A 26,652-nucleotide genomic window follows, 5' to 3' on the forward strand; every position below is an offset into this window, starting at 1 on the left:
TCAGATTTCATATTGATTAATGAACCTAGACCTGACAGCTGAACAATGTCATTTTCCTCCATGTGAATGAGTAAAACATCAGGGTGTCATTTAACCGATATTAACTCATTTAAACAAGACATTAATTAGCTCCACTTCATACCCCCTTTACCTCACCACTCAAATTTTATCTCGCCAGAGCAAAAACCTAGGTTTTTCCCAAAATGTCTTCTCGGAGCTTGTTTCGCAGCCCATTTCACAAAAGAGTGTCCGATTACCCTAATGGTCTTGTAAACCCCAGTGTGACATGGAAATTGACCTAGAAGGTTAATATGAGCTGAATTTATAAAACATTGAGATTTCTGATATATATCAAACAACAGTCAGAAGACCAATGACCTAAATTCTTCACTTCTTTATAGAAAAACCCAACCTGTTTGCTTCGGAAGCAGTGCCTTTTCTAAAAGAGTGAGTACCTAAATAGTAAGGGTTCACTCCTAGTTTGAACAAAGATTCTCTCAATACAGCCAGTACCTGGGTACCATAAGGCGAGATTGATCTTGGTGCCTAAAAACGAATGCAGATGAAGCGCCACCTGCTACCCTAAAATCAAGCCAAATTTTTACCGGGCATAACTTACCGCCCAAGCTTTTGTAGGATAACTTTAGCTCCCTTACCCACCTGGTCTGTCTTGGATTTTTTGAGGAAATTTCAATTGCATCTTTGGAATCTTTCACATTTCTAACTTTAATGTCATCGGCATTATATCTGCCTAAAAGCTCTGAAATTCTGAGTGCTCCAAAAAATAGCCAACACATGCTTAACTTAAAAAGCCAGAATTCAAATTGCGAAAAGCAAATAACAGGTAAAATTTGTAAAATTCAGGAACAGTCCAACCCGAACTGCCAAGCCAGATCTTCCCTGGACCAGAAACAAGCATCCTAGGATCGATTTCTGGGCATCAACCCTCAGCAGCCAGGCTAGCTTGAATCCAATGGCACAGTGAGCCCGGGACCCACATCTGGGCATACATGGGGCGCTTAGGGCAAGATAGCAAAAGACACGTAGATGATGGAGGGAATGCAGAGCAAATCAAACATTCACCCCCAGTCAAGAGATCTGGGTTAAATCTACTGTTATTTTGCTCACCATTCCACCGAGCTTTGGATCCAGCCATATGCAAATCAGTCTTGACCCCGTGCCTCATGGGAACAGTCTCGCCCAAACTGCCGAAGCCTGATCCTACCTGGACCAGAAGCAAGCATCCTGGAACCGGTTTCGGGGCATCACCCCTCACCAGCCGGGCTAGCTTGAATCCAGTGGCACAGTAAACCCGGGACCCACATCTGGGCATACCCGGTGCACTTAGTGTGAGAAAGCAAAAGGCACATAGATGATGGATGGAATGCAGAGCAAATCAAACATTCACCCCCAATCAAGAGATCTGGGTTAAATTCATCATTCTTTAGTTCACTATGCCACCCAAGTTTAGACCCAGCCATACGCAAATCAGTGCTGACCCTGTGCCTCCTGGGAACAGTCCACTGTGGAGCCAGTGGATGTTTCACAGGTTTTGGGTGATGTGTTCATGTGGTGGGATGCCGAGGATGAGTCAGGTTGCAGTGATCTGATGGTCTGGAGTTTTGCAGAGCAGGGATTTGTTGATTCCAGCATAGACGACGTTCCCGTAGTCCAGTCTGCTTGTTATGAGTGCATAGTTGATGGTCTGGGTTCAGTGGGGATCCATTTGAAGGTTTTGCAAAGGATGTGGAGGGTGTTGAAGCAGGTGGAGGCGACGGCGTTGATCTGTTGGGTTATGGTGAGGGAGGAGTCTAGTATGATGCTGATGGGTTAGGAAAACTTAAGACTATGAGAGTACAATTGCATATTAATGAAGATGTGTGTTCTGTTGCTTAAAGACACAAACAAATTGCATTTCATTTACAAGAGGCTGTTGAGAAAGATCTTGAATCCTTCCTTAAACATGATATAGTTGAGGTTTCTCAATGTGGTAGTGCCCAAAAAATACAGTGAAGGAGCTGTACGTATCTGTTTTGATATGCGTCAAGCTAAGAAGGCAATTGAAAGGTCCACACATTGCCGAAATGATCACACAATTGAATAGTGCAAAGTTCTTCTCTCACATTGATTGGAATAAAGGATATAATCAGTTGGAACTCAAGTAGATTTGCAGGTACATTACCACCTTTTCTCTGCATATTTATATGTTCAGAAATAAAAGACTGAGGGTCTGATTTAGATCATGGTGGACAGGTTACTCCATCACAACAGTGACTGACATCCAATCTGCTGAAATAATAAATACCATTATATTCTATGGGATTTATATTTTGGAGGACTGGATATCTGTCAAGGTTGTTATTGAGTAACATGCTCGTCAAGATCTGAATCAGGCCCTACATTTTGGTGTGTCATCACCTGCTAAGCTTTTTCAAGATTTTGTTTGACGTATCATCTAGCCTGTCATGAATACTTTCAATTATAGTGTTGACATATTGTTTTTTCGAGCTGCACAGAAGGAGCACGATAAAGCTCTCACACAAGTGTGCCATTTACTTGCTGATGCAGTTTTAACTTTAAATGCTGGGAAATGTGAGTTCCATAAGACAAAACTTAAATTCTTTGACCGTATCTTTTGCGAAGGGTGGACCTGATCAAGATAAAGTGCAAGCGTTGTCAACTGCCAGTCTTCCACAAGTTGTTTCAATAGTATGTTCATTCCTTGGCATGGCCAGTTACTGTTCTAAATACATACAAGACTTTGCCACAGCGAGTGCTCCTTTGAGAGACTTGACAAAAAAAATGTTTAAATTCATTGGTCACATGAATGCAATTAATTTTTTCAGAAAATCAAACAGGCTATAGCCAGTGAAATACAAAGGTGTGGATCCCACCTATAGGATCTCTGGACCTAGCTCTAGTGTAGGTATGTGACTGCACTGAATCAGTGTACCTTTCAAGAAAGAAAAATTTCTTTCTAGTGTCCCCTCACTCACCGGGGTTGCCCCACGGTGACATGCTTCATCATTGGGGCCATCCCAGTTCTCTACGAAAAGGGGCGTGCTGCGACTCACGAACTATGCAGGAGCACTTAAGAGTGAATGACTAAGTGTGGTGCAGAAAATAGTGGTGGAGTGGGTGTGTGTGAGTTTAAAAATACCATGCTTAGTGGGCCTAACGAGTTTATTTAGCTCCCATGCAGGTATATTAAAAGTGGGGTTAATGTCACTGTAGGGCAACCAATAATGTGGTTGACTCAGTGAACAGTATGGTCGACATGTTTCATGCTACCCCTAGCATTTCTTCGGGACCATACAGGGACCAGCCCTGTATATGCCACTCCTATATCCCAAAATCTGGGAACAGTGAATATACAACAGTAAAATAGTAATCTTAGCATGCATTCATATTAGAAATACATGCGTTCCTCATAAATAGATGGTGCTGAAAAATAAAGCATATCATTAGTAACATACCTTCCCTAGAGGAAGGAACACATAGTATATTCGCATGCCGCTCGCATTCTGTGCTTAGGTTGATGGTTTGCACCATATTGGCGCGTGCAGGCTTACCAAACTTAGTCCAAAAAAGCTTGTGCTGCATGTTCGTGAATTCACACAAAGAAACAAGACAGGACTTAATGTGGCCAAGACACTAGACACACAAAACATATAATAAGTACACAGAAAAAGAAAAGAAAAAGTCTCCAATATTTACTTAGTAAAGTGCAAACTGACACTTCATGGTCTCGCTGGGGGGTCAATTTCACTTATCGGACACACTGCTGTGAAATGATGGACAAACATATTGTTTGTTAGATCGATACTCAATTGGTTATAAAGTTCGTAATCGTTTCAGTTTTGCCGTTTTTCGGACCTGCTTCGTCCGTTTTCACACCCACAATGTACTTACTTCCTAGCTGGTGACACAGAACTTAAGAAAAAGTCGAACTTTGTTCCACCTTCTGGAAAATTTCCAGTCGAGATTCTGGCTTTTGAAAAAGCTGTTATGAAGGAAGTCAAAGAACTAGATCCACGAACAGTGAAAGTGTTCCAAAACACAAGCAATCAGGAATTCCAAGCCATTCAGGAATTATCAAATCTGAGCTCCTTGACAATTAAACCGGCTGACAAGGGAGGAGCTATTGTGTTACAGAATACTGCGGATTACAGAGAAAAGTGCCATCGTCTTCTAGCAGATCCCAGGAACTACACCATCATAAAAGATGATCCTACTGAACGATTGAGGATATCTATTGCCTACCTCATCAAAGAATCTCTGGCAAATGATTGGATAAGCAAAAAAGAAACGGAGTTTCTGGTAAACAGCAAACCAGTCACTCCTTATTTTTACACGATTCCTAAAATCCACAAGCGCCTGATAAAACCACCGGGAAGACCCATAGTCTCGGGCATAGGATCAATTCTTGAGCCGCTTTCCAAATACGCCGATGCCTTCTTAAGACCATTGGTACAAAAAACTGACACCTATCTACGAGACACGAAAGATGTACTCTGCTTACTGAAAGAACAGACCTTCGATCCCACATCAAGCATGCTCATAAGTCTTGATGTGGAGAGCTTATATACTAGCCTTCCCCACAAGGAAACTCTTGAAATTCTTGAAGAGGTTCTTTTTGATTCCCAATGGGATTACAAAACTCCAAGGCATGTAGTACTGGAATGTTGTTGCTTGGCACTCACCGAGAATTTTTTCCGGTTTGAGGAGACCCTCTACCGCCAACAACACGGGACCAGTATGGGCAGCACTTTTGCGCCGAGCATAGCAGGACTTTATGTTTACCATCTTGAAAAAACAAAAATACTGCACGAGAACAATCCTCATAGACAACATATTACACTGTGAAAACGTTATATCGATGATGTCCTGGTAATATGGAATGGCAACGAAAATTAGGCAGATGCATTTTTCAAATGACTTAATCAGCAGGACAGGTTCCTTAAATTCACCATTACCCTGAGTAGATCTCATCTAGTGTTCCTGGATCTTAACATCATGGCAGAGGACGGACGTCTAAGGACCACAACACATTTTAAGGCCACTGCACGAAATTGCCTACTGACTTATGATAGTTTCCATCCGAGACAACTGAAACAGAACCTTCCCTTCGGACAGTTCCTAAGGTTGAGGAGAAACTGTTCCAGCAAGGAGGACTATCTATCACAAGCAGATGATCTGAGTAAAAAACTACAGGCAAGAAACTATCCAAATAAGTTAGTAAAAAATGCAAAGAAACGAGCATCTAATAACCACAGGGATGCTCTCCTGGAACCAAAAGAAAAAAATCCTACTGAGAATACAAGACCCATTTGTATCACGACATTCACAAAAGTATCGGACCAAGTGATGAAAATAGTGAAGAAGCACTGGCCCATCATCAACAGTGGAGAGTTGAACATACCTACCCCAATGTTCAGCCACCGTCGGGCTAGGAACTTACGAGATCATTTGGTCCATACCCGTCCCAGGTTCAACTATGCTCCTGCCAGACAGCAACCTTTGCCCATGGGCCACTACGCGTGTAATAACTGTAGTGTTTGTCAACCAGTACAAAGAGTGTGGTATTTAACAACGTAACCAAATGGAACTTGAGACAGATGTCCAATTGCAACACTAGTGGAGTAGTGTATATGATCACTTGCACTTGTAATTTACATTACATCGGAATGACCACACGCAAAGTAAGCACAAGAAGAGTGGAGCATAGGAGCACCATTAGGTGCAAAAGGACAACTACACGAATGACAAACCATTTCATTGAAATGAATCACACTCCCAACGATATGGGATAGGTAGTATTAGAAACCGTCAAAACCAGAGAAAATCAAGAAAGAATTTTTCACGAGCGCGAACAAAGATGGGTGTTCAAATTACGCACGGACTCCCAAGGTTTGAACGATGATATCCCTTGGGGGGAATTAATATAAACCCTTCACGCGCAAAGAAAAACTGTAGCAGAGAACCAAAGTCTGTACAAGATCTGAGAAATACCCCTTGACTCAGAACACTGTTCACGAATATTATCTGTACAACCAGAAACTCTCTATCCTGTTCCTGACGACTGGATACCTAATGTATTTTTCCCATAAATATATGTTTTTCTTAGAAAATCTATATTCGGAAAACCCTTTATCCTGGTTGAGCCATAGGGTAACTCTATTTGTCTGACACCAAGGCATCGACTGCACTTTGAATACCTCGATATCCATGTATATTAACCTTAGTGTTTTTTACAATAAATCTACCAAAGGTAATCTCCCTGCCATCTGTATTTAACCATCATAGTACCACGAAATTCCTTAATAAACTTATTGGTTTCTGCAGGATGTCCTCGTGACATTTATTGCATTTATTAAAATATTTCTCAATATTTTTTCTCCACAGTATTAAATGATAGGAGGAGAAATAAATACGTAATGACCCAACGAGACCTCATGTTTCCGCTTTTTTATCGCCACAAGGTCATTTCTCGAGAACTCCGAGTAATCACGGCCTTTTTTTCGTTTCTTTATTGAGCACCGGAATTACATCCTCCCAAGATGGCCGCCGCTAAGGTACAGTCTAGCGGTCATGGGCGTTTTTCCCTGAAGTCACTAAGTTTTACAAAACAGCATACGAACAGTGGCCGGGTAAGATGCGGTCCCGGGGAGGTTCCGAGTAGGTACTTTCGTGCGATTTCACCAGCTAGGAAGTAAGTACATTGTGGGTGTGAAAACGGACGAAGGAGGTCCGAAAAACGGCAAAACTGAAACGATTACGAACTTTATAACCAATTGAGTATCGATCTAACAAACAATATGTTTGTCCATCATTTCACAGCAGTGTGTCCCATAAGTGAAATTGACCCCCCAGCGGGACCATGAAGTGTCAGTTTGCACTTTACTAAGTAAATATTGGAGACTTTTTCTTTTTCTTTTTCTGTGTACTTATTATATGTTTTGTGTGTCTAGTGTCTTGGTCACATTAAGTCCTGTCTTGTTTCTTTGTGTGAATTCCCGAACATGCAGCACAAACGTATTTGGACTAAGTTTGGTAAGCCTGCACGCGCCAATATGATGCAAACCATCAACCTAAGCACAGAATGCGAGCGGCATGCTAATATACTATGTGTTCCTTCCCCTAGGGAAGGTATGTTACTAATGATATGCTTTATTTTTCAGCACCATCTATTTATGAGGAACGTATGTATTTCTAATATGAATGCATGCTAAGATTACTATTTTACTGTTGTATATTCACTGTTCCCAGATTTTGGGATATAGGAGTGGCATATACAGGGCTGGTCCCTGTATGGTCCCGAAGAAATGCTAGGGGTAGCATGAAACATGTCGACCATACTGTTCACTGAGTCAACCACATTATTGGTTGCCCTACAGTGACATTAACCCCACTTTTAATATACCTGCATAGGAGCTAAATAAACTGGTTAGGCCCACTAAGCATGGTATTTTTAAACTCACACACACCCACTCCACCACTATTTTCTGCACCACACATAGTCATTCACTCTTAAGTGCTCCTGCGTAGTTCGTGAGTCGCAGCACGCCCCTTTTTGTAGAGAACTGGGATGGTCCCAATGATGAAGCATTTCACCGTGGGGCAACCCCGGTGAGTGAGGGGACACTAGAAAGAAATTTTTCTTTCTTGAAAGGTACACTGATTCAGTGCAGTCACATACCTACACTAGAGCTAGGTCCAAGGATCCTATAGGTGGGATCCACACTTTTGTACTGAACCCTTGGAGGCCGACCTAGTCTCTATAATCCTCCTTCTCCCTCTGTTTCTTATAGTTGTATAGCCAGTGAAATGACATACTTTGATGCAAAGCCTCATACAGAGGATGTTGTTGACAAAAGCCTAGTCAGGTTCAGCATGATCCTTGCCTAGCACAGTGGACACCCAGATGCTCAACTGCATATTTTGGCATAGGCAATCGGAAGTTTCTTCCAAACTGAATGTGCCTATTCACAACCAGAGAAAGAAAGTTAAGCAGTGGTGTGGGCTTCCACGTGTTTTTACAGGGAAATACTTTTACCCTTGTGACAGATTATCAAGCATTGTTGACCATCTTTGGCAATCCAAAGGCCAAGATGCCTTCTTGCATTGAACATTGGGGTCTACAATTACAAGAATACAACTCCACAATTGTGCACTTGCTAACTACTTCTCACAAGTGCCCATACAGTGTCATGATACCCCTTCCAAAACGGCTGATGCCTACATAAATTCCAGTATGTGATGAAACACACCTGTTGTCATTTAATTGGAACAAATTGTTACCGCTAAAGGACAATATTATACATCAGTCTTGGAACCAGCACACTCGACCTCTTGCCAGTGACATTGAATACCAGAAATTCAAAAACGTCAAGGATGAATTGTCTGTTACTCAGGAAGGTATTGTCTTACGAGGTTTAAGAATTACTATTCCAGAGAGACCAGACAACAGATAATTGAAGTGGCCCATGAAGGACATCATTGAATAGTTGCAACAAAAGAGCTCTCCAAGACCAAGTCTGGTTTCCTCATCTCGAAGCAAGAGTTGAAAGAGAATTGAAGGCCTGTCACCTATGCAATTGCTAATCATCAAAAAACAATTCAACATACCTTAAACATGTCTGAGTTGCCAAAACATGTATGGGAAAGAATTGCTGTTGACTTTTTTGTTCCTCTTGACAATGGACAGCACCTGATGGTGATTATTGATGAATACTCCTGTTTTCCATTGGTTGAAGATCTCTCATCTATCACTCAAGTAAGAGCCATTGAGAGATTAAAAGGCATTTTTGCGACTTGGGGTGGTCCTTCGATAATAAAATCTGACAAGGGCCCACTTTTTAACAGTCATCTTAATGTGTAGCATAAGAACAGTGCACCTCTTTGGCCACAGACCAATGGCCTTGCTGAACGTTTTATAAGTACACTCAAGAAAGCTGTCCGATGTACTGTGTTAGAAAAGTTCGACTCTTAGAGCTTACCCTCCGACCCCTCATTCAAACACAGGTGAAATCCTTGCTACAATAATGTTTGGAAGGGCCTTGGTAAGCAAGTTACCTTAATGGACCAATATGAGATCTACCAGTGATGATGAAACTCGTATAAGGGACTTGGATCATAAACAGAAAATAAAAACATATGCAGACAAGCGCAGATGTGCTAAGAACATTGTTTTCACTTAAGGAGATCGAGACAGCCAAGAAAATGAAAATCTGATGCTACTTTTGGTGCTGAACCAATCCACATTGTGACTACTAAAGGACGCATGGTGACAGCCTAACGTCCTGGAAAGTTCTTTACGCGAGACTCTTTGCAATTTAGAAATTTGGCTCATTGCTTGTTAGTCTCTGATGTCACTGCAGAGATTGGTTCTGAGAAGACTGTTGAGAATTCCTTGCCTGCTGTTGTTCCTACATCACCAATGCAAGTCATAGAACCTTTTCCTATCCATTCCCAGTTTTTGGCGACACAATCAGGACATGTGATTAGAGCTCCACGAAGACTCATTGAAGAATTATAATTGTATATATTTGTAAAATATTTTATTTTTTATTTATTAGAGGGGTAGATGCACTGTCGTGTGAGTTAGTAATGACAGAACCTGTTTTGCTCCTGATGGACTTTGTAGAAATGTGATGTAAGTGTTCTAATGTAGTGAAGTGAATGGAGGTTTAGAATGTTGAGTTTGCAGTTATACGCAGAAGAATAAAGACGTTTAAGACGAAGCTCCCTATGTGGCGTAGTCTATGGCTGGTGTCCAGGCTGGGGAGGGACACTACAACTTGCTTGCTAGTTCACCCTATTTTTTGTAGTCTGTTGTTTCATCCAGCTAGATTGTCCACTCTTACTCTATCTGCTTCGGATTATTTCTTTCAACTTCGATGACCTCTGGTTATTAGTTGTTTGCAAAGCTGGCTTTTTTGCCCAGCCTCTTCTTCTGGATCAGTGCAATTCTTTGGTCTGTGTTATCACCCTTTTGTTTGAATTTTGTATGTGGGGGCATGAGAGATCTCATTCATGGACTTCTGGCAAATGTCTTTGACCCTCTCTTTGAGGATAGGGTCAGGTTCTCTGTCACTATGGGGCTGTGTCTTCTTGAATATTTCTGCTGCTCATTTCACTTTTGTTCAGTTCTCTGCTTCACTGTAGATGTCAATAAGTAGGCTATTAATTTGGGAAAGGTGGTGGACTCTTTCCTTCTAAATAAGAAACACCCTGGTTAGGTCTCAACACAAGTTTCAGTAAAGCTTCAATCCATGATAGTGATGGCACAAGCAGCTGGCAATTCCCCAGAGAAATATTTGTTACGTTCAAGCAATACTAATAATTTTTAAATCAAGAAAATAGACCAATATAATTCCAAAACAAATTTAGAAAAAGAGAAAAATATTATCAGTTAAAAGAAACTAAAATTATTATAATGAGATAACGGTAACCAGGGATGTGCATTTGTAAAGTTTTAAAGAAAGGCATTACTAAAACAAAATCACCAATGTTATCATACAATTCACAGTTGCACCGGAGACAGGATATCAGGCCTACTGCAATGGAGCAGATATCAGATACACTATGTGGGTTGACGTAGTCCAAATTTGTCCCATGAGTCATGGGCCTTTATTTCGAGTTTGTCAGACAGAAAATTCAGTCTCAAACAATGCATATGTCCTGTCCACTACACTACAAGAGGTTTATAGCATAGCATGTGTAATAGGGTGGATGAAATATCCAGTAACTTTTTATTGAGTGTTTCATCTGCAAAACTCTAAATATGGCCTTAGTCTTCTTTCTAGAGGTCAGAAACTTTTAGTTAGTCACAGTCAAAGATGGAAGCTACTGAGGATTCCTCGAAGTGAGGATACATCATGGTTGAGGTTTTGCAGAAGCTGTTGGTCTTGGCTTCAAAGGTTTTTGCAGGACAAAACTTCGATTTCAAAGCTAATAAGGTTGCTTCACTGCTGGGATACATTTGATACCTTGCCTGGTCCAAGGTATTACCTTTGGATGTAATCACTTTTATGGTTCTCAAAATCGATCAGCTAGGCTCGAAGCTGTAGCCAGGTAGGGCTCCATGAGGCAAATACACTTACAGTGGGATCTTGTTGAACCAGTTATTATCAGCACAGCAAAACCATGTGAAAAGGACAAACTTATTTTTCTTCCCCTCCTTGGATGTGCCCGTCCAGGGCAAGATTCAGCCTTTTGGAACATTTATTTTTCTTGAGTCCTGCAGCTTTAAGGTCTTCTGGGCTAGCTGCTAAGCACTAAGGGGCTCATTAGGATGTAGCGCGGATCACCACCGCCCGCATGGCGGTGGCGATCTGCCCTACAACCTTGCCTGCCCGCCACCCATTCCCCCCCCCATCATATTAGTACGGTGGGGGCAACTACGGCAGACGGGAAGACCGTCCATCACCTTTTTCGCCCGGTTGACAAGTTGACCGAGGGGAAAAGGGTTTGATATGGTGGTGGTGTCTACTAGACACTGCCATCCATATAAGGATCCAGGCGGGAGGGAGCCTTTCCGTGGAGGTGTTGCTGCCACTGAAAGGTAAGCAGATTTCGAGGTTGGGGGGGTTGGGGAGGCACATGGGGGGTACCATAGGTACCCCCCTACATGTGCATGCACAACGTGGCAGGCACCACGCGGTGCCTGCCACGTTGTGCATGCACATGCATGACATGCATTTTGGGCATTGAGACGGGTGGTGCTGAAAGCACTACCCGCCTCAATGTCAAAAATGCAGGATGCGCCCGCCAGTGTGGGAGGTGCATCCTAATGTCACCCATCGGACACCCCCACATATGGCGGGCGATCCCTTTTACCGGCAGGATCCTAATGATTCCCTAAGTCTCTAACCCACCACGAATCTTGCAGGGTTCAGTCCTCAGTGATCTGTTGGGCAATCCTAGAATCATGACCCCTTCTGTTTTTTGTGTCCCTGATGCAGAGAAAGAAGGGTCATCCACCTGACCTTTGGAGAGCAGTTCCAGTTACTTGGTGACAGGCAGAAATAAAAAATCTACTCCCTTCCAGCAGGGTCTTATTTTTCAGGAATGTTCTTCCCAGCACTAGGTCTCTAACCTAATGTCCTAAATGCTCTGATGAGTGGTGGTGTGGTGCTATGCTTATGGTGGACACTAGCCAGTGTATTCATTTCTATGGGCCAGGAGGCAAGGGGAAATGTGCGATTCGCAATTTGCTAATCGCAAAATGAGAATATTTTCAAGGGTGCAGGGGTGTCCAAAGGACACCCTGTTGCACCCCTGAAATCTGAATGGGTGCACATGTGGCGCACATACATGCCCTGAGGGCATGTATGTGCGTCACATGGCACTTTGAAAAATGAAACAATATGCATTTTAAAAGGAATTCACAACTTACCACCAACTAGAAGTTGGTGGTAATTTGCAATTCCTTAAGGCCAATTTGCCATTTTTCTTAGCTTCTTACATTGCATTTAAGGAATCGCAAAATTTGCGATTCCTTAAATGCAATCGCAAGATAAGGAATCGCATATTTTGCGATTCCTTATTTTTAAAGAAGATTTCCTTGATGCATACCATTTGTCCAAATTGCATTCGCAAACGCCGAAATTCTGCGAATTTCGGCGTTTGCGAACTCAATTTGGCTTGATACATATGGCCCTTTGTCTTCTTTGGTTCTTTGTTCTCTGTGAACCCTGTCTCTCTTTACAGTTCCAGGTATCTCCTTTCCAGTTTTCTGTCAGCTTGTGGATTGCAGATTTTAATTTAGTTTTTTAGCCGCAGTGTCTGCTTAAGAAGGTATATTAAATCTGCGTTTTTTTTGCATGGTCACCCCGGATTTGTTGCCTTTGCCGGACCCTATCTTTGTATTCTCGCTTTAACACTCTGAGCGCTTTACCCCAATAACAAGTGGTAAAGTGCCTGTGCTCCCCCTTTAAACATGATTGGATTTGCCCAAACCTAACTGGTATATTTTACATGCCTATAAGTCGTTAGTATGTTTTGTACAAAGTGTACCCAGACGCTTGAAATTAAGTGCTGATAGTGGACTGCAGCACCTATTGTACAGATTAAAATACTAATACTCTATTTCTGGAGTAGGAAAATAATTAAATAAGTATTTTTGTCATTATAAAATTCAATTCAATGGTGAAGTTGGTTTTTAAATAAATTTTTAGGAAAAGTAACTTTTCACAAACTTACCTTTTACCTGCCTTCACTGCCAGAGCTAACTAATATAAGCCCCTACCAGCTCTCAGCCTATGCTCTGCTTTGAAGTTTGTGAAAGAGGTATGGAATGCCTCCCAGGAGAGACTCGTCTCATGTGCAGAGAGGACTCTACTGAACGCCAAACAACATGTAGGGCAGGGACTGTGGGCATTCTTAATAAACATACCATGGCAATTTGCTTACTAAATGTATGCTGGACAAGGCAGCACACATGGAAAAAGCAAAAACGAGGAGGAATAACGCATTTCTCCTCATTTCGCCAACTTAAGACCAGGATTTACCTGGTCTTAATTTTGGTGCTGCCTCCTATGTACACCACCCTTGTACATAGGGGGCAGCATCAAAATTAATGGTTATTGCGGTGGAACGGCCACTGCAACACCTACTGCCCACCCCTTTCACGCTAACATAGCTTGAAAGGGGGCTTTATTTACAAGGCAGCTTTAAGCCACGTTAAGTGGCTTAACGCTGCCTTGGAAATAAGGTGCAGCCCCTATCGCCACCACATTGTCGGTAATAGTGACGTTGTTGTGGCGATAGGGGCTTGTACATATACTCCTAAGTTAGAAGGTATGATCTTTGACCGGAATGAACGTAGTTGGTCTATCGGGCTTCATTGCAGTCATCCTGAAACGGCATCTAGGTCTTGGACTATCAATGGCGCCTAGTGCTATTTGTCTCCATATCTACCTAAAAATAAAAAAATCCATATCTCTGGTTCACATAATTGCATTTTTGTCATTTTGGTGTCACTTTATCTATTGAACTTTACTCTATATTTCAAATGTTGTTTATTAAACTTTAGTATATTCTTCAAGTTTTGTTTACATTTTTTGTTTTGCATTTTGACTTTATTCATGTTTTTGTACTGCATAACTACTTTACACATTGCCCTAAGTTAAGCCTAAGTTAAGCATCTCTACTTTGTGCCATAACTACTGGTTGGTTATGTTAAGGTTAATTTAGTGACTTGCAGGATTCACCCAGACAAGGGTTGTGATTATTTCTTGAAGTGAGCTGTTGCCAATCCCCCCAAATATTTATAGTTTCTCACTGATGGTTTCAGTGAATAACCTCAGTTTGTTATCTCTGCTTGCGGTGCTGTTGTTTCAGTTTGTCCCTTTAGATGTCTTTATGTTGCTTTTTCCGTCTTACTTTTCTCCCCTGTTTACCTTGAACTGTCAGGACCTACTTTGCATACAGTGGATCTCTATTTTCGTCTTAGGGCACAATTTAATTCTTGGCAGAGACAAAACTCTATCACAAAGGCAGCGGAGTTCTCTCCCTGCCAAGACAATGTTCCGCCTGACAAATATTCAATGGGGCAGACCATAGTTTGGCAACGACAGAGACTACTTACTCTCTACAGCGGTCAAACTTTTCCAAAGGCCCTACTGAGTACTCGGACTGTTAGTCTGGCGTACAGCGAATTAAATCCGGGTTTCCAGTTGTTAGCCGCGGATTTAAACGTACGGCTGTCCTATGTTGAGACACGTTCTCTAAAAGGTTCAAGAATTTCCAAGATATATCTGGTTTTTAAACAAATTCATGGTGCAACGTTACCGTCCTGAAGATGGTCTTGTGGATCGGTTAGAACGTTAGGGGGACCGAAATGTCGACGCACTTACACCTTTTTGTTTTCATTGATGTTTGTTGATACATAATGCACTGAATGTAAACAACCAATTAATTTCAATAAATGGACGATTCTGTGGATTATCCATACGTCTGTTCATAAACAAAAGGTGTTAGCTACTACTATGTGTCATAGCTGTACAGTGACCCAGTTGTAGATTTGTTGCTGTACATGATTTGATTCGTGTATTTACTGTTGTTTTCTCATAAAATCAATTGGATCAGATATAAAAATATTTATGAGAAATTCCCTGATTGTTAAATATTCTGTTCACTTGTGTGACGTTTTGAAATAGTAAGTCATAGTTTAATGATTCCTCAAGGAATATCTGTAGTTTGTTATTTGCTACTGAGTAATGGCCATCAGAAATCTGGCTATATTTCTGCATACATAATTTAGATGGGGGACTATATTTCAATTCACATCACCACCAGGAGAGACCTGGCGATAAGGGACACTGAAAAGTGCTCAATGCCACCCTTACCATTGGAGAAAACTCCCATGACGGGGGGCATAGTTTTTTTTATTTTGAATAATAAAATCCTGCTTTAGGTTTTTTTTTTATTAAAAAAATTGTAACTTTGCCAAATGGCTCTGTCATGTTTGATGGGGCTATCCGGCAAAATTGCAATGCACTGCAGGCACCGCCTTGCCCTCGGTTCCTGTCAATGCTTGAAATGTTCACCGGTCAACAGCATTTAAAAATTTGGTGACTGGCACCTCCGCCAGGCGATGGCATACGGAAGGGCGGAATGCCCAAACACTAAGTTCCACTTGCATGATGATCCTATGTCTTCTTTGAGCCTCATTAGCAGTCCCCAGTGCAGATGCCAAGGGAATTGGTAACTTCAGGAAGCAAAGTTAATGAGTATTACTTGTTGGACCTGAGGTCCCCTAATAAGTGATAATTGCCAGGGAAGTCGGTAATTCCAATCCTGATATCCTTGGATGCTCTGGGCCAAATATGCCACCTCTGCATAATTACTGTGGACTATGTAAATCCAATGTGGCAGGTTACTCTCTTTAATAACTCCATTAGAATTACATACTGGCACATGCATCAAGGTAGGCTTTTGCAATTTCTTAATTGCGAAATTCCTAAACACTCCATAATTGGGACTCACAAATTGCGAGTCACAATTAAGGAATGGCTTCCTATTCATCCTATGGGCCTACAGGCCCATACGAATGAATGGGAATTGTATGCGCAATTTGCGAGTACCCATTAAGTACTTGCAAATTGTGTATGCAATTTCAAGGGTGCAGGAGTGTCAAAAGGACACCCTGTTGTCCCCTGAAATTGTAATGTGCACCCATGTTGTGCACACACATGCCACAAGGGCATGTGTGTGTGTATCGTATAACTTTTAAAAATGCACATTTTTCAAAGTTTCTTCAAATTACCGACCTGTTTTATTTTTCGTTAATTTGTGACCCCTGACAACAAAATCGCTATTTTTAAATCGCTTCTAGCATTGCATTTAAGGAATTGCAATTTGCGATTCCTTAAATGCAATCGCAATTTGCGATTTTTGCATTTAGGATGATGCATCCCAAATGCAAAAATACCGGTCACAAAGGGGCAGATTCTGAGAATCTGCCGGTTTGCAACCGGTTTTTAGTTTGATGCATGGGGCCCATAGTCACCTGTAATACATGCCTTAATGGTATACAATGCACAAATATCATGGGGGTGAACGTCAAGAGATGTGCCATATCTATATTTTCCAGTCCTGAGTCTCCCTTTGTATATTTTTGCACTTGAATGGTGTTTTGGTTTGGCTTTGTTGACACTACATCCCTTGGGCCAATTCCATCCATGACACCTTAATTGCTCGTACCATCTTTGGCATGGTCCCACTAATCTCTGCACTACTCCTGCATCTTCATGAAGGGGATTTAATGCTGTGGGGACAGTATGCTCCCGTTGCCATGTCTTCTGGGGTTTAGGTTTTGGCTAATTTAGTTGGTTTTCCATTGTCCTGGTCGTTCTTGGTTTTAAGCCTGCTGGGTCCTGTGTTCCTTGCTGCATTCTGCATTCCTATGAGTCATTTGTCCTTTATCCGTTTGTGGTCTGTATAGGCTACTGTGTTCTACCATGTTTGTGGGCCTCCTTTTGTGCCTCTGGACAATCCCCTGGCTTGGTTCTAGTTGAAAAGGCACCTGTTTGTTGTGATGCTATTCACCTATTGACCTCTGATTCTTAGGGGTATATTTACTAGTAAAGTGATGATGCATGGCATTGAGCCAAGAAGAGTAACAACATGCTCTGTCACTTTAGAAATGCAGGGCTGCACCATATTTACAAGAATGTGGTGTAAGCTCTGCGTTTCCCCCTGCGTTGGTGCTGATTTTAGCTGCCTAGTGCCAACATAGGCACCTTTGCACCATAGTGCAAGGGTGTCTGTGTTGCAGGGGAAGATTGTTTATGTGTAGGAAGGTGTCTCTTCTCGCACATAAACAATCTTTAAATGGTGTTTTGTAACTTCTATCTGTGCTGCTCAATACCCATGTGTGCTGCACAATGCAGCACACATGGAAAAAGCAAAAACAAGGAGAAATTTAACATTTCTCCTCGTTTTGCCAGAGTAAGACCAGGTTTTCCCTGGTCTTAATTTTAGCACTTCCCATATTTATGCCACCCTTGTAAATATGGGGCAGGGTATATATCAATGGGTGTTGTGGTGGAACGCCCACAGCAACACTCAATGCCCTCTTCTTTCACGCTAAGTATAGCGTGAAAGGGTGCCTTATTTACAAGGCAGTGTTAAGCCACGTTAAATGGCTTAACGCTGCCTAGTACATAAGGCGAAGCCCCTATCGCCACCACAACATCCTGAAAAGTGACATTGTGGTGGCGATAGGGGCTTGCAAATATTCCCCTTAGTTTTTGTATTTCCGCCCGATGGAGTTATTGTTCTTCATGTGGGGCTTGCTCCTGTGGTTCTCTCCCATTCCCATGTGACATGGGGGATTGTCCTGCTACTGTTGTACTGTGCTCTCTCCTTAGCAGAGGTTTGATGATTTTTTCTCTAGTAGTTCATAAGCTCTTCTCCTTTCTTGGTTTGTTACCTTGGTGTGGTGTTAGTAGAGACTTAACAGGGGTATCACAGTCTCCTCGGCAACGACCTGCTGTGTTTCCTCGTGTAAAATGTGTGGATTGACCATATCGAATTTCTTACAGACTTTTTTTACATTTCTGTCCTAATGTACCAGGGTCTGATGAGGTCTTTCTTGATGCTGGTGGTATTGCAGTCTGTGCAGCGGTTGATTCTCTTGGCAACACTATTGCAGCGCTCTTTCCACAGCATTTTGTGTCATTTGATTTTGTCACTCCCTAAGTTGGAGTGAGCTCCTTGGTACATCCTCATGCATGTACAGGCAGTGCTGAGGAATACTGATGAGGTGATTGGGTCTGCTTACTTACTAGTAATCATTGTGACTTCATGACCAGCAGGTAGATTCATTCTGCGAATCTGGCCCTTTGCGAGCGTAATTTTTGCATTTGGGATTCATCATCCCAAAAGCAAAAATCGCTATTTGCGAAATCGCATATTTGCGAGGAATTGCATTTAAGGAATCTCTATTTGAGATTCCTTAAATGCAATTCATTAACCCTTTTTAAATTGCGAATTCGCAATTTTTGGCCGCTATTTACCACGAAGTCTGACTTTGTGGTAAATAGCGAAAAAATAGAAAAAAGCACTTTGGTGCATTTTTCTCAGTTGCATGTTACACACACACATGTCCTTTGGACATGTGTGTGCGCAACACCTGTGTAAATTTGCATTTCAGGGGTGCTACAGGGTGTCCTTTGGACACCCCTGCCACCCTTGAAATCGCATCCTTATTTGCGATTAGCAAATTGCTAATCGCAAATAAGGAAGATGTAGGAATCGCAATATTTCTTGCAATTCCTACATGAATTCCGTTTTGCAAGTCCTTAATAGCGATTCCTTATGAATCGCTGTTAAGGACTCGCAAAATGGGATAATGATGAATCTAGCTGTCGGTCTTCTTCATCAAAATTGTTAGGACAGGAATGTCCCAGCATGGTAAATGGATGTGTACCCTTGTCTTGAGTGCCCGAATGTGTAGTAAACGAGTATTCTGACTTTATATTTAGCTGTGCATCACACTAAGCTAACACATGCACAGAGGACTTGGCCTGTACCGCACAGTGCAAGGCCCAGGAACTGCCTTGTGACCTAAAAGGGTGCACAAAGCACGCCCTCATTATGCAATGCACTACTGTTCTGGCCTTGGGTATGAATGTATGATGTTACTACGCCATCCATTATCCCGCAGTAAGTTACAATGCAGACATTACATCATCCGCGTTGTTACCACGCGTGGCTTTACATCGCAAGTTGTTTCTACGACTTGCACTAGATGGCGCGCTGGACTTAGGAATAGTATAAATTACTATTCCTACTCCAGTTAGCGCAACAGCAGGGAATGTGTTAGATTTAAAATTCAACACATTCCCTGGTGTTGCGCGCCATCTAGTGCAAGTCGTAGAAACGGCTTGCGATGTAATGCCATGCGTGGTAACAACTCGGATGATGTAACATCCGAGTTGTAACCTACTCGCGTGGCATTAACAGTGTTGCAAACGCTGTTTCCCTTTGAGTATATATTACATATAGTGGTGGTAGCAACATACTATGTATGTGAATTCATATAAGGATCAAATCCTTTCTTTGTGTCATTAAAACCACAGTCTACTGACCCATATTGTATAAAGTCTAGCTGTTATGTAAAATCCAGAACCGCACTAATAAACTGCAAATAGAGTTTGTGTGTGAGCAGTGCTGGGGTACTACAGTTATGGTAATGGTAGTAGTACTGGGGGTTGTATGAGTTTTGGTACTGCGCCCATTGGGATCCACATAGGACCCTCCTGTGTTGGCCTGGCACAAGATGGGGGTTCAGGATTGCTTCTCCAGACAGTTGAAGTGTCTTGCCTGCTTTCCTGTGGCTGGATGTTGGTGGCTGGAGAGTGGAGAACCAAACACTGACGTAAGGAGGATGGAGTAAGGGCTATCTTTAGAAATACTGGACCAGATTTACAAGCACTTTGCATCAGTTTGTGTTACTTTTGTATATCAGACACAACACAAAGTGATGGGTTTACAATCCAATGCAAATCACAATTTGTGTTGGATTGTAACTCAAATTAACAACACAGTGCAATGCCAGCCCTGCCTTACTTAGCATCAAGGGTCCATTTCATTGGTGAATGGGCTTTCCTATTCAACCACTGATGGCTTTTGATGCAAATCCATATGTAGAAAGAATTGTAGACAAGGATTTGCATCACAATCTGGCACCTTCTTAAGGCAGGTGTAACAAGGAGAAACATTTACATTTCTCCTCATTTTGGTACTTATTAATGTGTTCTGAAGAGCACAATTACAAAGTGGACAATTAATTAAAGCAATACCCTCCTGCACTAAAAACTATACTGAAACTGCGAAAGGCCTATAGGTCCGCAGCTGCCAATGACATGTGTCTATGTAAATTGGCCATCAGGGCAACAACTGACAAAGATGAAGGCCCCCCTGCACTGGTATCTTGAGCCAAAACTGCTGAAAAAGAGCATCTACATGCTTCAGCATCAAGGGCCACAATTGAAGAAGAACGCCCAGGTGCAATGGCCTCCAAGTCTGCCTTTCCCAAGATAATCAACCGTCTGCACTGGCTGCAATGGCTACAACTGGCAAAGATACATGCCTGGTAATGTTGGCTCGAAGGCTGTAATCACCAACAAGCTCCCTGGGTGTGGCTAAACCACCATATGTGGTTTTCCACCCGGCATCAAAGCTCAAATGTTAAAACTGTAATCCCACCTGCCTCTGCCAGGAACTCGCAGCAACCCTGAGCAGGTGCGTTAGCACTATATCTGCACACTGGGAAATGAGATACTGTGTCTGAATTTGTGCAGAGGTAAACAGTTGCTGCTAACACTAACCTTCGCCAGCATGTACTTTTGAAATGACCTAAGAGCCAATCCTTTTGCTTGAGTTTTTGTTGAGCTCAGAGCTCTTGCATCCCCCATTCTACGTCCCTGAGAAGCCTGTGACTGCTCTCCCTTGCTACCTTGAAATTCAAGTGGGGAAAGGGTTGCATTCGGAGTAGATTGCAGAACAATAGAAGGATGAACCATAGGACACCAGTTGCAAATAACCTCTACCACCACAGTTAATTCCATGTCTGTTCTATGTCCCTCAAACAGGGTCAGAAAACATACACAAATCGGAAATCTGTTTATTAGGTTAGAAGCCTAGCACAGTACAGCTGCCTAAGGGGTTCGTGCTCAACTTAGAGAATATATCCCCTCCGGAAAGGTGGGTCTCTATGTGTGGCACAAAAAAAATCACTGTTAGACTATTGTCTGACATAAATCTTGTGTTATAAATATAATCTACAAAAATATCCCCATCGGAGGCATTAACAAACATTATAAATAACATAGGACAATATTTTTGGAAACAAAAATTTAGAACATAAGGTTAGCAGGGCATTAAGTGGGATGAAAAAACTAGGGGGGGTTGTCTCCTAAAGGGACGTGGCCATTGTAATTAAGGGTGTGGCTTAAAAACAGATAAGCTAAAAATCTGTGCTTAGCATAGTGTGCCGCCCAACTTGTATTTTGATGTTTCTGTCATTGCATCCAGATATAGGATACAATAAGTAACATCATATCTACAACAAATCAGTACTATTGGCTTTGCCAATGGTTGTTAGTTGCATAAGATAAATAAGCACCAACTATGGCTTGCATATAATATTGAAAAAGCTTCTGTTAAAGCCCAGTGACACCACAACAATGTTGCTGCCCCAGCGTTTCAAAAAGGGAAGGGAAATCCAGGGAGAAAATGACTCTCTTTAAAGGATTTCCCTTTCTCATATCACACTCACCTGGCATGACCTCGTGCTTTAACGACTCCACTTGTGAGAAGTGAGCAGTGTGAGCACGTGCACTCGATCTACCTGCTGTCACTGAAGTCCGGAAAAAAAGACCGCCTGTACCAGGGCACAAAACAGAGCCCGATAGACACCCATTTCAAGGCCCCTGTTAAAAAACTGCCGGTGCTCAGCACTGGTGAGACCCGGCCAACTTTAAGCCCTGCATGACAGACAATACTTCTTTATATCATACCAGTCTGTATAGTTTTACTCCATGTTCTATTATGAAGATGTGTAGAGCGCACTATTACACAAAAGAGAATTCTGGAACTGAACATATAGCCTAGTGGGACTAGTCGAAAAGTCAGGACTTAAGCTTCTTGCAGAAGTCAAGATGTGAGGAGCAGGCTTGTATGTGCAGTGGTAGGTCACTCAATGCTTTAGAAACGATGTAGGAGAGGACTCAAGTGCCAGATGCTACTGATACAAGAAGTGTTGACGCCATATCCAATTTTCTGAAAAGAAAAACTCCCATGCACATTTCAAATGTGTTTCATTTCTTTTTATTTTGTTTAAAGACTGAAATCCAAATGATACAGCAGAGTCAGCAATGTGTTTTTCCACTGAAGTGTACTTCTTCAGGGCTTGAATATAATAAATACAAAAGGTGCAGAAAGCCAATTGTGTATATGCAGTGTGGTTGCAACATAAAACAACAAATACATTAAATACATAAACAAACACATGAGTACCCAGCACAGAAAAGACAACACATTCCATAAGAACCACAATGTGACCACATCAACCCACTGAGTTAACTAAATTAAAACAACACTACAGTAAGGATGTATCCAGTCATACTACCAGATGGAGATGATCTAATTATCCATTTTCTGGCCAATTATCCTTACGCCCAAAAAGTGAGGACATTATCAAAAAGATTCATTGGCTTATTGGTTACAAAAAGCAATAGCCTATGACACCATTAGAAAAAAATGGTAATGTGGATATTTATACCAATAGAACATTTAATAATTCTACATGGTTATTTCCATTTTATGTTTTGTTTTTCAAAGATGAATTAGAATTTTGCTTGTTTGTGTATGGGGAGCCAGTAGAGCTCATGTAGGTGTGTTGTGAAGTGAATTGCAGACTGGGAAGGGGAGAGTGATCCTGGTTGCAGTGTTCTGAATGGTCTGCAGCCTTCTGGTGAGGTTTCTTTTTTATCCCAGCATAGACGGTGTTCCCATAGTTAAGCTTGCTTGTGATGAGGGTGTGCATGCCAATTTTATGGGTGCTGATTTGGAGCCAATTGAAAATCTTCCTCAGCATCTTCACGGTATTGAAGCATGATGCGGTGATGGTGTTGAAATGGACAGTCATGTCAAGTTTGCTGTAAATGATGATCTCAACGCTCTTAGAATGGGTTATAGTGTTTTGTCCTATCTCTGTTGGGCACCAGGTGGAGTCCTACGGTTAAGCGCTCTTCTTGAAGATCATGGTTTAGTTCTTGTTTGGTGTTCAGATACAAATGCAAAAAGAACAATTGATGGACAGAATGCAGAACAATGTCATACATTCACCCCAGTACAGAGATCTGGGCCTAAATCCATAGTTTTTTTGCTCACCATGCCATTCCAGTTTGGAACCAGCCATAGGCAAATCAGTCTTGACCCTGCACTGCATCCTAGGACCGGTTTTGGCCTTTCAGCCCTTATCAGCCATGATAGCTTGACTCATGTGGTATGGAGAGCACGGGACCCACGTGTGGGCATACCCGTTCCACTTGGGATGACAAATGTAAAAAGAACAATTGATGGACAGAATGCATAACAATGTCATACATTTACCCCAGTACAGAGATCTGGGCTCAAATCCATAATTTATTCGCTAGTTTGTCCTTAGTTGGCGGGGTATGTCCAGACATGGGTCTCTCGCTCACTTTGCCACTGGATTCAAGCTAGCCTGGCTGATGAGGGCTGTTAGCCTGAAACCGGTCCCAGGATGCTTGTTTCCGGTTCAGGGAAGACATGGCTTGGCAGTTCGAGCTGGACTGTTCCCATGAGGCACAGGGTCGAGACTGATTTGCCTATAGCTGTGTCTGAACTGGAGTGCCAAAGTGAGCTAAAGAACGATGATGGATTCAATCCAGACCTGTGACTGGGGGTGAGTGTCTGAAAAGTTTCAGCGCTCCGTCCATCATCTCCTTGTGTTTGCGGTGTTCAGACACAGCCAGCTGGTCTTCATCCAGTGAGTGATTTTAGTCATTCAGGCATTGAACTTAATCAGGGTACTGGTTGTTTTGTCTATGAGGGAGAGAATGAGTTGCATGTCGTCAGACTAGAGACGAATGTTGATGTTGTGAGAGTGGATTTTGCTAGCTCGAGGATCATGTTTTGTTGAAGAGGGTTGGGCTCAGAGAGCATCTGTTTGGAACTCTGCAGATGAGGTGTGAGGCAACCGAGGTGTATGGTATGGTGACTGTCTGGTTACTCTAGTCAGGAAGGAACAGTTACATTGGAGTGCATGTCCTTGGATTCTGATGTTGTGTAGGTGTTGAATGAAAATGGGTGTCAAATGCTGTGGAGACGCACAGGAAGATGAGGGCCGCCATGTCTTCTCGGTTCAGAGTCATGCGGATGTCAACCTTGGTGGTGATAAGGACAGTTTCTGTGCTGTGGGTTAAAGAGTTGATGGTTGCAGAGGTATTCAGTGAGGCATTTATTGCTAGTGTTCTCTAAGAGATTGGAATGGTAGCAGGAAGATTGGTCTAGCATGCATTGAAAGGTTTGGAGTGGGTTTCTCCCATGGGTTTCTTCATGGGAGGACAGATGAGTGCTTCCCAGCATATGGAACGGTGAAGGAAGAGGTGGAGGTGTGAACATGATGATGATGGTTGCAGACCTCTGGAGTTGGCGTGGTCGGGGTAGGGGTGCGATGGGGCACCCGAGTAGATGAACTTCATGGTAGCAGCAGTTTCTTCTGGGGTGATCACAGGTCGTGTTGTTAGCATCCGCTCTTTGGATAAGATCGGGAGGCATTTGGCGAGGTTTAACAGTTGCAATTGAAGTTGCTGTAAATGTTGGGGATTTTGTTACTGAAGAATTGGGAGAGATTGTGCAGAGGTCCTGCGAGGGGGTGATCTAGTTGGAGGTGTCAGATGGTGAGATAAACCCTTCACAATGGCAAAACCTTCTTTGCTTCTGCTGGTGCTGGCATAGATGCTGTCCAATAGAGTCCATGTTTGGTGGTCCATATCATTTGGTGGTAGTGTCTCAGGGAAGATTTGAATCCGCTCCTGTCGGCATTGTACTAGTTCATGCTCCATTTGTGCTCCAGTTCTTAGTCTGAGTTCCTCCATGTACCAACTGGGCTGGGGTCTAGATCTTGTTTTACCTCTCTGTTTGAGGGGGCCATGGAGTCATGCATTTGTTGAAATTATTGATTGCTTTTGAGAGGCTGTTGTTGTGTTTGGGTCGGAGGGTGATGCGAGCGGTGTTTCAGTCCTTATCAGTGAGGCTGTCCCAGTTTCGTTGGGCTGGTCAGCTGGGCTTGTGTGTTCACTGGACCGGGACATGGATTCTGAACTTGACATGGGCATGGTCTGTCCATGAGACTGGTGTGGGGTTATTAACTCTGATGTTATCAAACATGGTAAAAATAGGGTCCAGGAGGTCTCTGGTGATGTGGCTAGATCCCTTTACTCTTTGGATGAAACCCAGGATTTCAAGGTCTTCAATAAGTACTTTGATTTGGGGTTGGCGTGATTTTCCAGGTGGATGTTCAGGTCTCTGAATAGATGCAGCTGCTAGCATTGAGTGCTAGTGACAAAGTCCGATTTCGTGTTGGTGAAGTAGGTGTGCAGACCAGTGGTCTGTAGCTGAGAGGTGAAATTGGCTGTGACGTAGAGCTTATGACAGATGTTCCATGTTGGAGGAGGAGATGTCCACTGATGACATTCTTGTGGATGATGGTGGTTCCACTTCTGGGTTGTGAAGTCTGTCTCACCTGGGAATCTTCTAGCTGGTAGAGATGGCTGTGGGGATGTCAGGAAAAGTAAGTCAGGCCATTTTTATGCAGCTGGTCCTAGATCTCTGTGGCACCTTTAATGAGTGAGCGGGTTTTGAGAAGCATGCATATGGGTATGTAGTGTTGTTTGGGTGGTTGCAGTACTGTATGAATGTGAGAGAGTGGGATGCTGGTGCAGATACAGTGAGTGTTGGGTATGGGTAAGTGCATTAAAATCTTGCAGGAAGCACAAGAGAACCCTTCCTCAGTGTTGTGTGGTGCAGCGTGGAAGCAGCATGTGGAGAGTTGGCTGGGGTTGTGGGCATGGAGGGTCACAGGGGGCGGCAGCAGGAAGGGGGAGCAGCAGGGTTCCTGTTGCTAGGTTCTGTCTAGGAGTGGACAGGTATACATGGGCTTGTCTTTGGCATGCCAGCAACTCATCTGCTCTGCATCAGCTCTGAGCTCTGTGACCACCATTAAGAAGGGTCTGGGAGTGGGGTGGAGTAATGTAAGTTCTTGTGCAGATGAAAATCCAATTATAACACTTCCGAGGAAAACGGATGATGGGAAATCCAGTAATGTCACTTCCAGTGCAGATGGATGACGGAAATGAGTTCTCTTGCTTCCTTCTTCTTTTGAAGACAGTTTTGGCAGGAAACCAGTAATGTAAGTTCCTCTGCTGATGGATGTTGGTAAATCCATTGATGTCACTACCTGTGCAGATGGATGATGGAAATCCGTCTGTATCCTTTTTACTGGGCTTTAGCAAAAGAGCAAATCAAGTAAGTCAGTTATTGGGCTTTTCACTAGCAATAAACATGGTGCTTGATTGTGTTAAACTAAATTGTCCTAAAGCTACTGTT

The sequence above is a fragment of the Lissotriton helveticus genome, chromosome 3_2, assembly GCF_964261635.1.
Source record: "Lissotriton helveticus chromosome 3_2, aLisHel1.1, whole genome shotgun sequence".
NCBI lineage: Eukaryota > Metazoa > Chordata > Amphibia > Caudata > Salamandridae > Lissotriton > Lissotriton helveticus.